Below are 14,128 nucleotides of genomic sequence, written 5' to 3'. Positions count from 1 at the left end.
TACAATGCAGCTGCAAGGAATGATGAAATCATGCAGTTCACTGCAACTTGGAGTAAGTCAGAAGAAAGACAACTATTGGATGATCCCAATTATCTGTGGCATATAGAATAATAAGGTGAGAAAAATCAAGGTATTAAAGGGGAGCTACCCAGAGTACCCCACACTCTAGATTGTAGAAATGAGGACAGGGAAGGAAAGAAATCGGCAGACTGGAGGTAACAGGGCTTGGGGTAAGGTCCTCAGATACATTAGTGATAAAAAGGAAGGAAGGAAGGGAGGGAGGGAGGGAGGGAGGGAGGGAGGAAGGAAGGAAGGAAGGAAGGAAGGAAGGAAGGAAGGAAGGAAGGAAGACCACAGAGCCAACAGAACAGAAAACATAATATCTGTTCCAACTACAACAGCCAAACTTTAAAATGTGCCTGATAAGGAGGCAGGCAGGAGACAGAAAGGGACCCGGGAGCATTGGAGTGCAGGGAAGTTGATACTGGTTATGGGATTGGTGTTGGGACATTGTATGTCTGAAACAACTATGAATAACTTTGTATACCACACTACCCTAATAAAAATAATTTTAAAATAACTGTTGTTGGTTTCAAACCCATCAAGGTTATGGGGCAGTTTGTTACACAGCAAAGTGAACTGATACTCTTACCCTTTTCGTGAAGTCCCCACAGTCTTGGAGCAAAGCAGTGGCTGTTCCATGTCAGTACAGGGAAGTTAGTGACTCAAGATCCTGCTGTAGTTGGAGAACCTTCCTTTTTTTTTCTTCAAGTTCTCATATCAAGGGATGATCAGAGTTCATGTGCCTTGGTGTGTCATAATTACAATGTCTCACAATTACACTCCACTAATACACTCTGGAGCCCTTCTCTAGGTAGGAAATGCAGCTGGAAATCCAACCTGGAGTAGGATGGGCAGGATAATTTTTCAAAGTCAACAAATTATATGACAGGAGATAAGACAAGGTACTCCAGACAGATAGTATAGCAGACAAGGCCCTTGCCTTGCATAAAGCCGACCAGGGTTCAATCCTCAGCATGCATATGATCCCTGAGCCCCACTGTGATCCTTGAGCGCAGAGTCAGGACTGGCCTCCAGACAGCCTCCATACCTGAGCAGCACAGGTGTGCCCTCCAAACTAAAAATTTTTAAAAATATACAAGGTATTCTTGAACTCTGGAAACTGGATCAGTTGCATGCAAGGCAAGTGCCCTACCAGCTCTACTATCGCTCTGCTCTTGTGCCTACCTATAAATCTTTAGTAAGTCTTGTTGAAATGCTTCAGAATGTCCCCAATTAGTTCACAGAATATTAAAAGAAAAGGTGTTCAAGTTCACATCTTTAGGGACTAGGGAGCGACTACAGTGCCTTGCCTGTGACTGACCTGGGTTTGATCCCTGGCATTCCATACAGTCCCCAAGCTCTGCCAGGTGTGATCCTTGAGCACAGAGACATGAGTGAGGCCTGAGGACCACCAGGTGTGACCCAAATAAACAAAAAAAAAGGTCACATCTCTAGGGGGAACAGCACCCCTCTCAAGCACCAGGTTAATAGTAGAGGTAAGTATTAAAAAGAAAGTTTCTCCAGTATGAAGTTTTTATGAAGTTAATTGGTAGTTTTTTCTCTTGATCAGTAATTACTATTTCCCCTCTTCACAGCTGTTGTTTCATCCTTCTCTTTAGTACAGCACCAAATTCTTAAACAGATTTGAAAATGTAATAAGAACAGTCTCTGCGTTTTGAAATTCTAAAGTAACTATATTTTTTTAATGAATCTTTGGGAAGAATTAGAAAATGAGCTTTTTTTTTACTTTGAGATTGTAAAATTTACCAGATAGAAAAAGCATACAAAGCTAGTATCACCAGTTTCTCACATTGTTCATAATAAAGTATTTTTGTAATATATTGATTGTATTTAATGAAAAAATATTAGAACATTCATTTTCTAAACCATTTTCTACTACAATTAGGAAATACTAAAAATGCATTTTACTGCATAAGGAACTCAATAAAAATTGACTCTAAGCAAGAATTTTAAATAAAATAAATGTTTTAATGATTGTAGTGTCATTTGAAGCACCCTTACATAATGGTTTCTGATTTATATATGTGATGTTTGAGAAATACTCACATTTATTCTTTTTTAACCAGTTTTATTTAAAAATGCACCCAGTCTTTTCATTTTCCTTTTCAGTAAATTGTCATTAGGATACGGGAAAAACTGTGGAGTTTATGCAAAATTCAATCAGCCCAATCAGTGGCTGAATAAATAGCAGTACTCCTACATAAAAAATAAATAAATAAATAAAATGTAAAAAAAAAAGATACGGGAAAAATAAAGGAGTACATAGTTTTGAGGGGGGGAAAAAGGAAAAAATGTTTAACTGGTTTTATCCATCTTTCAGACTTTATTAATTTAAATAAATGCTTTTTAGAAACAAAAAACAAACAAAAAAAGAAAGTTTCTCTAGTCCAGAACACTTTTAAAGTTGTTGTTTTTGTTTTTGTTTTTGTTTTTTGCTTTTTGGGTCACATCTGGTGATGCACAGGGGTAACTTCTGGCTCTACACTCAGGAGTTACTCCTGGCGGTGCTCAGGAGATCATATGGGATGCTGGGAATCGAACCCGGCTCAGCCGCGTGCAAGGCAAAAGCCCTACCCGCTGTGCTATCTCTCCAGCCCCGTCCAGAACACTTTTAAGAGTCAAGTTCTACCCTGCAACACTTGACAAATTCTCAGACAGGACCATTAACCTATATGTCATAGTTAAAAAGCCAGGCATGAATTGGGATCAAATTCATGTTTCTGGGCCATGAAGGTAACTCAAGGGGGAAAACACATGTTTAGCATATGCAAGGCCCTGAGTTTGATCCCTAGCACCACACAAGCACCCTACCTCCACTCCCTGCCACCACACTGCCAGGTAAGAACACTGGGAATGGCACAGAGCACCTCCACCCCCATGCCACCTCTGGGGTAAGGCCCCTATTTGAAAGCAAAAGAAAATGTGTCATTTTAAAAATACACTGAGGTCATCAAGGCCATTTTTCTCAAAGGAAGGAAGGTAGATATTTCTGGAGATCCAAGAGCAACATGAGCTTGGCCTCCAGACAGCTTCGTAAATAAATCTGTTAAAAAAAAGTGCAGTAAAGCTCGAAGGCAAAGGGAGATCAGAAAAAAAGGACTTAAATACTGAAAGAATAAGACACTTGGCTGGGAATGGAAACAGACACTGGTCAGTAAGGGGAAAGAGAGGGCAGATGGGAAGGAGAAGTAAGCCTATCACAAATATCCAGGACCCAGTGGTTTAGAAGGGGGCCTGGACAGCCCCTGTTTTATAGTGACATATGTAGTCACTGGTGAACCCCCTTGTTTTCTTTTCTTTTCTCTCTCTCTCTCTCTCTATATATATATATATTATATATATATATATATATATATATATATGATGTTATAATAAGATGTTGCGCGGCCCCAAATGCGGCCGCGCGGTTCCGGGAGCTGGTTTTTATAGTCTCTGAGTCTTGGCCGCTGATGGGATTGCACGGCGCCAGGGGGCCAGTTGGTGGGTGTGACCCCCGCCTACTGGAAATAATACTTTCCAGTCAGAGATAGATAGCAATTTAATAATTTCTCTTTTTGTTGTTATTTTTTGCCCCCTTAGCCCCAATCCTCCCTGCTTTTTTTCTGCTTGGGGCATCAGGCAGTGCTCAGGGCTTACTCTTGACTGCACTCAGAGAACACTTCTGGTGGTGCTGGGGATCAAGTGCCTTGCCGGTGTACTCCCGACATACCCTGCCCCCAGCCATTCTTTTGTAATAGATTGTAACCGACAGAGCCAGTTTGAATTAAGGAAATTATCGTGCAATTAAGGATGGACAGCTGGTGTCTCAAATGGTCTCAAGATTCTGCCTTGTTTTTGCTTCTCTCTGAGTATCAGCTTCTTTCTCTCGATTAGCCCCTCACAAAGCAGCTGCCAGAAGCGCCTAACTCACCTCTTACTTGGCTATCAGCAAGGGACATGCCTACTCCGACCCAATAAACTGTAAGCAAAAGGAAGAGCGGCTTTAGTGAGTTACTGAGACATGCCCATACCTGATTCAAAAACTGGCCAGATCTATCCCCAGGACGTAAAAACACTCTCTCACAAGGACATATGCACACCATTATTCATTGTACACCATTATTCAGTGCTGCACTCAATACAATAGCTACAATATGGAATCAACCCAGGTGTCCAAAAATAGATGGATTATGAAGATGTGTGTATACACAATGGAATACTGTGCAGCTTCAAGGAACTATGAAATCATGCAATTTGCTGCAACATGGCTAGAAATGAAAGCTACCATGTTGAGTGAAGTAAGCCAGAAGAAGAAAGACAAACAGAGGATGATCTCACTTCTCTGTGGAATATAGAATACTGGATGAGGAAATGAATTGGAGTAAAGTGGGAATGCCTTGACTCCAGTGTTTAGAGAGGAGGAGAGAGAAGGGAAGAAATGAAGAAGGCGGGAGAAGAAAATGGGAAGCAATGGGTTAACAGACATCAGGGTTTCAATTATACTGGAGATGTGAGCGAGGGGTATAGCCATATATCCAAAACACAGACTCAACAACACTGAAAACATGAGATCTAAGCTGCAACCACTGGAACTTTTTAATGTGCCTGTCAAGTGACGGGTGGGGGATGGGGTGGGGGTTGAGGTTGGGGAGTGAATGGGGGAACATTGTGGGAGGGAAGTTAACACTGGTGGTGGGATTGGTGTTGAAATATTATATACCTAAAACTCAGCTATCTACTTTGTAAGTTACAGTTCTTTAATTAAAAAAAGATACTGGTGTATATCTGAGACATGTTTAACTTGTTTACTTTGTGTATATTCCTTTAATAAATTTCCATTTAAGTTTCTAATTGTAAAAAAAAAAATAAAAAAGACATTGGCCAGGGTCTAAATTTCTTTGATTGAACTAGTTTGGATCATTTGCCCAGTCTGAGGTTCTTACTAGAACCATTGCCTTTTTTGTTTCATTTTGTTTTGTTTTGGGGCCACACCCAGTGATGCTTACAGGATACTTCTGGCTCTGCACTCAGAAATTACTCCTGGCAGTGTTCAGGAGACTATATTGTATGCTGGGGATCAGACCAAGGTCAGCTGCATCCAAGGCAAGCAGGCGAGATGCTCTCGGTAGCTTGCCGGGCTCTCCGAGAGGGGCGGAGGAATCGAACTCGGGTCGGCCATGTTGGCTGCGTGCAAGGCAAACGCCCTACCCGCTGTGCTATTGCTCCAGCCCTATAGATAGATATAGATATAGATATAGATATAGATATAGATATAGATATAGATATAGATATATAGCACTGTAGCACTGTCCTCCAGTTGTTCATCGATTTGCTCGAGCAGTCACCAGTAATGTCTCACAACAAATTGTGAGACTTGTTGTTACTGTTTTTGGCATATCGAATACGTCACGGGTAGCTTGCCAGACTTTGCTGTGTGGATGAGATACTCTCAGTAGCTTGCCGGGCTCTCTGAGAGGGGCGGAGGAATCGAACCTGGGTCAGCCACGTGCAAGGCAAACGCTCTACCCGCTGTGCTATCACTGCAACCCGTGTGTGTGTGTGTGTGTGTGTGTGTATAATTGTTAAAATGTATATAATTTGAAATAAAGTGTGTTGACATACCAACAAACACTGTGGGTAAGTGTAAGAGCACTGCAATTAAGTGTGTGACCCACATTTGTTGAATCACATCATAACAACATCAGAAAGGGGAAGGGGAAAAAAATAGCAATACTCCTACATAAAAAAGGGGGGGTGGGGAGAAGCTAAAGCTATAGTGCAGCCCACAGGGGACAGGGACCTGGTCTTGCACATGACCAACCCAGGTTCGATCCCAGTTATCCCATACATTCTCTGGAGCCCTGCCAAAAGTGATCCCTGAGCTCAGAAATAGGAGTAAGCTCTATGCACCACCCAATATGGCCCCAAAACAAAACACAAAAACTGGAAACAAAACGGGGAGGTAGAGCAGTATTTTTTTTTAAATAAAGTGTAAGTAATGGTGTAGGGTTATTGGCCAAATCTGAGCAAGGTTTGTCTTTTTTTCACTTTGTCTCCCTTCATCTTTTAGTTTTATATATTTCTTTCTCTCTGGATATATAGTATATAATAAAAAGAATTGAAATCAGAATAAAAAGTAAAATGCCAAAGGATAAAGAGAAGTTAGTCCTGTAGTATTAAGGATAACTCTATTATGTTATTAATCCTAAAGTCATAAATAGAGCAGAAATTCATTTAAGACAGAAAATATAAAAATAACTTTTCAAGTTGGTGAAAGGTGGTGCATAAATCCTTAAGTTATTTGCGATTCTTGTGGAATTTATTAGTACTATGTACCTAGTTGAGTTATCTTTTGCTGGTGTGAGGAGCTGAGGTTCCATACTATATCGACCACAGACTCTTACTATGTAGCTCATTCCCTTTACTTCACTGAATGGAACAGAAAAGCTTTTCTATATTTGTTTCTATGTCTGTTTGGATTGTAGTAAGACGTCAGAATTAATGAAATAGAGCCAAGGAAAGATGAAATTTAGACCAATTACCATATTTGAGTTTATTTCATTTACCACTTAAGTTCAAAGTCTTTTTTAAAATAAAATTTACTATGGCATAATTTGCATATAAGAAAATGGACTGGAGGGCTGGAGCGATAGCACAGCGGTAGGGCATTCGCCTTACAAGCGGCCAACATGGCCGACCCGAGTTCGATTCCTCCGCTGCTCTCGGCGAGCCCGGCAAGCTACCAAGAGTATTCGATATGCCAGACACAGTAACAACAAAGTCTCCAGTGGAGACGTTACTGGGCTGGCTCGAGCAAATCGACGATCAACGGGAGGGCCTTTACCTTTACCTTTAAGAAAATGGACACTCTTTAAGCATACATTATTGCAATGAATTTAGCATATTTAATATAAGCATGTGACCACCACCACAATCAAGATGCAGAAAGCACATCATCCCAAATTGTTCCCTGTTCCTTTCTTATTCGCCCTCAGCCACTGATGACCCCTGGTTCACTATGTGTCTTCGTAGACTAGATTTGCCTTTCCAGAGTTTCATAGACATAATCATGTAGTATTGTATCCTGGTATTGGCCTCTTTCGTTCGACAAAATGTTTTTTAGTTTTTCCACGTTGTTATGGAATATGTAGTTCCTAGTTTATTGCTGAGTTGTATTACACCGTGTGAATATGCCACAACTTATTTAAATTTATTTCTCCATTTATCTGTAGATGAACATTAGGGTTATTTTTAATTTCTAGGCAATTATTCATACAGTTAGTATAAGCATTTAATTATACGTCTGGGGGGGACACATTTTCACTGCTTTTAGCTAAATACTTAGAATGACTAGCTCATATGGCTAGTGCATATTTAATTTTATAGAAACTTGCCAAACTCTTTTCCAAATTGTGGAACCATTTTACATTTAAACAGGCAATATATGACAGTTTAATATTGTTCCACATCCTTGCCAAAACTTTGATTAGTCAGACTTTTTTATTTTAGCCGATCTAAAAGTTATGTAGTAGTACCTTATCATGGATTTTATTTGCATTTCTCTGATGATTACATGTATATCTTTTCATGTACTTGTTGGCCATATATAAATATTTGGCCAATCTTCAGTGATGAAACACCACTGACCATGTAAGTGGAAACAAATATAAACAAATGGGACTACATTAAACTAAGAAGCTTCTGCACTTCAAAAGAAACAGTGACTAAAATAGAGAAAGAGAATGGGAAAAAATAGTTACCCAGTATCCATCAGATAGGGCTAATATCCAGGATATACAAGACACTGGTAGAACTTTACAAGGAAAAAAACCTCTAACCCCATCAAAAAATGGGGAGAAGAAATGAACAGAAACTTTCTCAAAAAAGAAATTCAAATTACCTAAAGGCACATGAAAAAATGCCCGACATCGATAATCATCAGGGAGATGCAAATCAAAACAACAATGAGGTATCATCTTACACCACAAAAACTTGCACACATCAATAAGAACCAGAACAATCAGGGGTCAGAGTGATAGTATACCAGGTAGGGCATTTGCCTTGCATGCAGCCAACCTGGGTTCAATCTCCGTCATCCCATATAGTTCCCCAAACACCTCCAGGAGTAATTCCTGAGTGCAGAGCCAGGAGTAACCTCTGAGCATGGCTGGGTGTGACCCAAAAAAAAAAAAAAAAAAAGAACAACCAGCGCTGGAGCAGATGCAGGGAGAAAGGACTCTCATTCATTGTTGGTGGAAATGCCGACTGGTCCAGACTTTTTTGGAAAACAATATAGATATTCCTCCAAAAACTAGAAATTGAGCTTCCATATGATCCAGCAATACCACTCCTGGAAATGTATCCCGGAGATGCAAAACAAACAAACAAACAAACAAACAAAAAAACACAGTAGAAGTGACATCTGCACTGTATGTTTATTGCAGCACTGTTTACAATAGCCAGGATCTGGAAAAAAACCAAGTGCCCAAGAACAGACGACTGGTTAAAGGAACTCTGATACATCTACATAGTGGAATACTATGCAGCTGTTAGAAGAGATGAAATCATGAAATTTGCATATAAGTGGATGGGCATGGAGAGTATCATGCTAAGTGAAATGAGTCAGAAAGAGAGGGGCAGACATAGAATGACTGCACTCATTTGTGGAATATGAAGTAACATAATTTGAGACTAATACCTAAGGGCAGTAGAGATAAGGGCCAGAAGGATCACACCATAGTTTGGAAGTCAGCCCTACATGCTGGGGAAAAGGGAAATTGGGATGTAGAAGAAAACACTAAGTAAATGATGATTTGAGGGATCTCCTGGGATGGAAGATATGTACTCAAAGTAGACCAAGGACCAAACATGATGGGCTCTTAGTATCTGTATTGCAAATCATAATGCCCAAAATTAGAGATAGAGTAAGAAGGATTGTACCTGCCACAGAGGCTGGGAGTGGAATGGGATGGGGGTAGTGGGAGGGACACTGGGAACAATAGTGGTGGAAATGTGCACTAGTGGAGGGATGGGTGCTTGAGCATTGTATGACTGAAACAACTGAAACATAATCATGAAAGTTTGTAGCTGTATCTCACGGTGACCCAATAAAATTTATTTAAAAAAAATATTTGGTTAAGCTATATATTTGTCTACACTTGATCTTAGCCAAAAGGCCGAGAAGCGATATTTATCATCTTTGTTCCTCTTTATTGCAACTCTTCCGTGGTTAATCTCTGATTAGCTCCTGTCTAGAATGTAAATTTCTAACATATTCAGTATAAACCAAGATCTGATGATATTCTAATCCTACTTAGAAATATTCCAGAGAGTGCCATTTTTATCTCCCTCCTTCCCTCCCTCCCTTCCTTCCTTCCTTCCTTCCTTCCTTCCTTCCTTCCATCCTTCCTTTCTTCCTTCCCTCCCTCCTTCTTTCCTTTTTCTTCTTTTTTTTGGGGGGTCACACTCACTGGTGCTCAGGACTTACTCCTTGCTTTATATTTTAGGGATCACTCCACACTCAGGAATCACTCCTGGCAGTGCTCAGGGAATCATATGGGGTGCTGGGGATCGAACTGAATCAGTCACTCTGGTCCACGAGTCCTATTTTCTCAGAATAAATTTCACACTTCTTGGACTGGGAGAGAGTACAGTGGAAAGGGTGCTTTACCAAGCATGCTGTCAACCTGGGTTTAATTCCTGACACCCCATATGTTCCCCTGAACCCTGCCAGGAGTGATCTCTGAGTGCAAAGCCATGAATAAGTCTTGATCACACCATTGGGTGTGACCTTCCCCTTCAAAAAAAAAAAGTTTACATTTCTTTACATGACGTTCTAAAATTTTATCAACAGTCATAGAACTTTTTATTTTGGCCATACCTAGTCATGTTGCTCAAGCATCTCTGCTTGAGACCTGGGAGGAACATGAAGTATCAAGGATCAAACTCTAACTTTTTTGCCCTTTAAGATATTTCCTACGGGGGTATGGTGCTGCCAGCAGGTCAATCTGTACCTGTGAGGTGAGTGCATTAGCAGCCTGATGGCGCCTTCAGACTTCCAGACACCCCAAAATTGCTGCTATTCCTTTGGCCAGACCCCAAAAACTTGGGGCAAAGTTTACCAAGAAAGTAAATGACCAAAAGTTAGGTATGTGGGAAACACACCCACAAACCACCTCCGGCTCAGCTATATAATTGGAGGCATGGCCTCTCTGGTTCCTGATTGAACTGCTTGATGGCCATGATCCCAGAGACTCAGAAACAAATCTCGAAACTCAGCGACTTTTGGCAGAAATGCATCCGGTCCCTGCAGTAGGTTACCGGTGCTGGGCCAACCCAGGTGGGAATAGGTTTCGTTCTTTGGCCTATTCCCCCTGGCGGCCCAGTGGCTGCCATCCTCCAGAAGACACTAGACAGACAGGTTTGGGCCCACAGTGACGAGACACGCTGGGCCTCACAGGATGGAGGTGGAGCCGGTCCTGTTCTCCCCACCCCAACGAGACCCCAAGTCATAGCCCACGAACGGCCTCTCTGGCTCCTGATCAAGCTGCTTAACGGCCATGATCTCAGAGACTCAGAAACAAATCTTGAAACCCAGTGACTTTTGACAGAAATGCGTTGAACCCCGCAGTAGGTTACTATTGCCGGGCCACCCCAGGGGGGAAAGGGTGTTGTCACTCCGCCTGCTCCCCCTTGGCGGCTCGGTGGCCGTCATCCTCCAGAGGCCATTGGACAGTCAGGCTTGGGCCCACAGTGATGAAACTTGTTGGGCCTCATGGGATGAGGGTGGAGCCGGGCCTGTCCTTCCCATCCCAATGAGACTCCAAGTCATCGTCCACGAACGGCCTCTCTGGCTCCTGATCAAGCTGCTTAACGGCCATGATCCCAGAGACTCAGAAACAAATCTCGAAACCCAGCAGCTTTTGGCAGAAATGCATCCGGACCCCGCAGTAGGTTACTGTCGCCAGGCTACCCCAGGAGGGAAAGGGTGTTGTCCCTCCGCCTGCTTCCCCCTGGCAGCTTGGTGGCCGTCATCCTTCAGAGGCAATTGGACAGTCAGATTTGGGTCTGCAGTGACGAGACATGCAGGGCCTCATGGGATGGGGGTGGAGCCGGTCCTGTCGTCCCTACCCCAATGAGACCCCAAGTCATCGCCCATGAATGGCCTCTCTGGCTCCTGATCAAGCTGCTTAATGGCCATGATCCCAGAGACTCAGAAACAAATCTCGGAACCCAGCAGGTTTTGGCAGAAATCCCTCCAGATTTAAGTGTTAAAATTTTGGGATTTCAAAATTGCGTGGCCACGCAACATCATATGTTATTCATACCAGCAATAGAAAACAAATTGTCTACTGTTGCCTTTTCAGCAGATATGAGTGTTGGGGTCTAACATAAAGCCAATATTCCCTTTTTAGTATAAAACACACTTTTTAATTGTGTATTATTATTTATTATTATTATTTTTAATTTTATTGAATCATCGTGAGATAGTTACAAGCTTTCATGTTTGGGTTACAATCACACAATGATCAAACACCCATCCCTCCACCAGTGCACATTCCACAACACCAACATCCCTGGTATAACACCCCCCTTTCCCACCCTCCCTCTGCTTCCATGGTAGACATGATTCCCCATAATCTCTCTCTACTTTTGGGCATTATGGGTTGCAATACAGACCCTGAGAGGTTATTATGTTTGGTCCTTTATCTACTTTCATCACACATCTCCCATCTCGACTGAATCCTCCAGACATCTTTTTCTTAGTGATTCCCTTCTCTATTCCAGCTGCCTTCTCCCCTTTGCTCATGAGGCAGGCTTCCAACTATGGAGCAATCTATCTGTCCCATGTCTCTATTGTCCTTAGGTGTCAGCCTCATGTTATATTGTTTTATACTCCACAAATGAGTGCAGTCCTTCTATGTCTGTCCTTCTCTTTCTGATTCATTTCACTTAGCATGATACTCTCCATGTCTATCCATTTATAAGCAAAGTTCATGACTTCATCTCTCCTGACAGCCGCATAGTATTCCATTGTGTAGATGTACCAAAGTTTCTTTTTATTTATTTTTATTTTTTTAATTTTATTAGTGAAACACCATGAGGTACAGTTGTAGACCCACAAATCTTCGTGCTTGGGTTTCTATTATACAATGATCAAATACCCATCCCTCCACCAGTGCCCATTTTCCACCACCATGGATAATATCCCTCCTACCCCCATCCCCCGCATCCCACCCTGTCTCTGTGGCAGGGCATTCCCTTTTGTTCTCTCTCTCCCTTTGGGTGTTGTGGTCTGCAAAAGAGGCATTGAGTAGCAAACATGTTCAGTCCATAGTCTACTCCCAACACGCATCTCCCCTCCTGGGATGAGCCTCCAAACACCCTTTTTTGGTGCTCCCTTCTCTATCTGAGCTGCCCTTTCCCTTAGAATACCCGGCTGTCCTCTAAGCTATGGAATAATCCTCCTGGTGCTGAACTCAGCTATTCTTGGGTATTAATATCCTATTTTGTTACTTTATATCCCCCAGATGAATGCAATCTTTCTATGTCTATCCCTCTCTTTCTGACTCATTTCGCTTAGCATGATACTTTCCATGTTGTACCACTTGTATGTAAATTTCATGACTTCATCTTTTCTAACAGCTACATAGGATGTACCAAAGTTTCTTTAACCAGTCATCTGTTCTAGGGCATCTTTCACCACAGAGACTGGCACACATTCAAAAGAACAAAAGCAACCAGTGCTGGCATGGATGTGGGGAAAAAGGGGCACTCTTTCACTGTTGGTGGGAATGCCCACTAGTCCAGTCTTTCTGGAAAACAATGTGGACAGTCCTTCAAAAACTAGAAATTGAGCTTCCATATGATCCCGCAATACCACTTCTGGGAATATATCCCGAGGATACAAAAAAGCACAGTAGAAATGACATCTGTTCCTATATGTTCATTGCATTACTGTTCACAATAGCCAAAATCTGGAAACAACCCAAATGCCCTAGAACAGATGACTGGTTAAAGAAACTTTGGTACAGTTTTTTTTTTCTGTATTGTCTCTCTGGCCCAGGTCTGTTTCTTAACTTAGAGAGTTAAAATAACTGATTCATACTATCTCTCTAGTTCTAGAGCTTTCTAAAGTCCGTATTTGAAATCCACAGAACAGTATATTCAAACTGGGTGATGGACCAAATGCTGCTAATTAGATAGCAATGGATAGGTTTTGGCTTCGGTGCTTTGAAGAGTAGTGTCTGCTTCGTTGTGAAGTGAAAGTAGTAGGACTCTTCTCAACTTTGCCAACAGATGTGTTGATGAAAAATCACACTATTTTTGTCAAATCCACAGTTCAGCAGCAACAGCATAATATTCTTAGATTTTCCTTCCTTTCTCCCTTCCTCCCTTCTTTCTTTCTCTCTTTCTCTCTCTCTCTTTCTTTCTTTCTTTCTTTCCTTCTCTCTTCTTCCTTCCTTTCTTCTCTCTTTCTTCTTTCTCTCTTTCCTTCTGTTTTTGTGACACAAACTGGTTTATGTAGAGATTATAAGGAAGGAGAGAGAGTGAGCGAGAGAGTGAGAGAGAGCAAGAGCACTGAGAGTACACATCTCAGGTGGAGATATGAGCTACCCCTCAGAATGGGGATTCTCCACGTTCTCACATTTCCTGTAAGTTTGTGCCTTTATATTTCTATTGGTTGTGGTTTTTACCCTATCCTTTACAGATTGAGGGAAGACAAAAAGGACGAATAATATTTTAATGATGATGATGATAATAATAATAATATTAAAATAGGATCTTAGAGCCAGAGCAAAAATACAGCCAGTAGGGCACTTGCCTTGCACATAGCCAACCCAGATAATAAGCAACCACTTAATAACACTTATTAGTTGCTCTATAAATTGATGCCCAGTACTCCATTTGGTTCCCCCAACCACTGCCAGTATTGATTGGCAGAATCACAATTAAGGCCTGGGCACTGCCAGGTATGGCTTCAAAACAAAACAAAACAAAAAAATAGTCTACCTCTATGTGCACAGTTAAGTTTGCTTTATAGGAACTTACTTCAATGAAAACT

The 14,128-nt window shown here is 41.6% G+C and overlaps 1 pseudogene; it reads right to left on the bottom strand.

Annotated features, from left to right (window-relative positions):
* Positions 1-9,089: 9,089 nt before the first annotated feature.
* On the bottom strand, positions 9,090-9,251 carry LOC130016832 (uncharacterized; annotated as a pseudogene).
* Between the last annotated feature and the right edge of the window lie 4,877 nt (positions 9,252-14,128).

Source organism: Sorex fumeus, unplaced genomic scaffold, assembly GCF_029834395.1.
Source record: "Sorex fumeus unplaced genomic scaffold, SorFum_2.1 ptg000007l, whole genome shotgun sequence".
NCBI classification, from domain to species: Eukaryota; Metazoa; Chordata; class Mammalia; order Eulipotyphla; family Soricidae; genus Sorex; species Sorex fumeus.
This window is presented reverse-complemented; position numbering and strand designations above follow the sequence as displayed.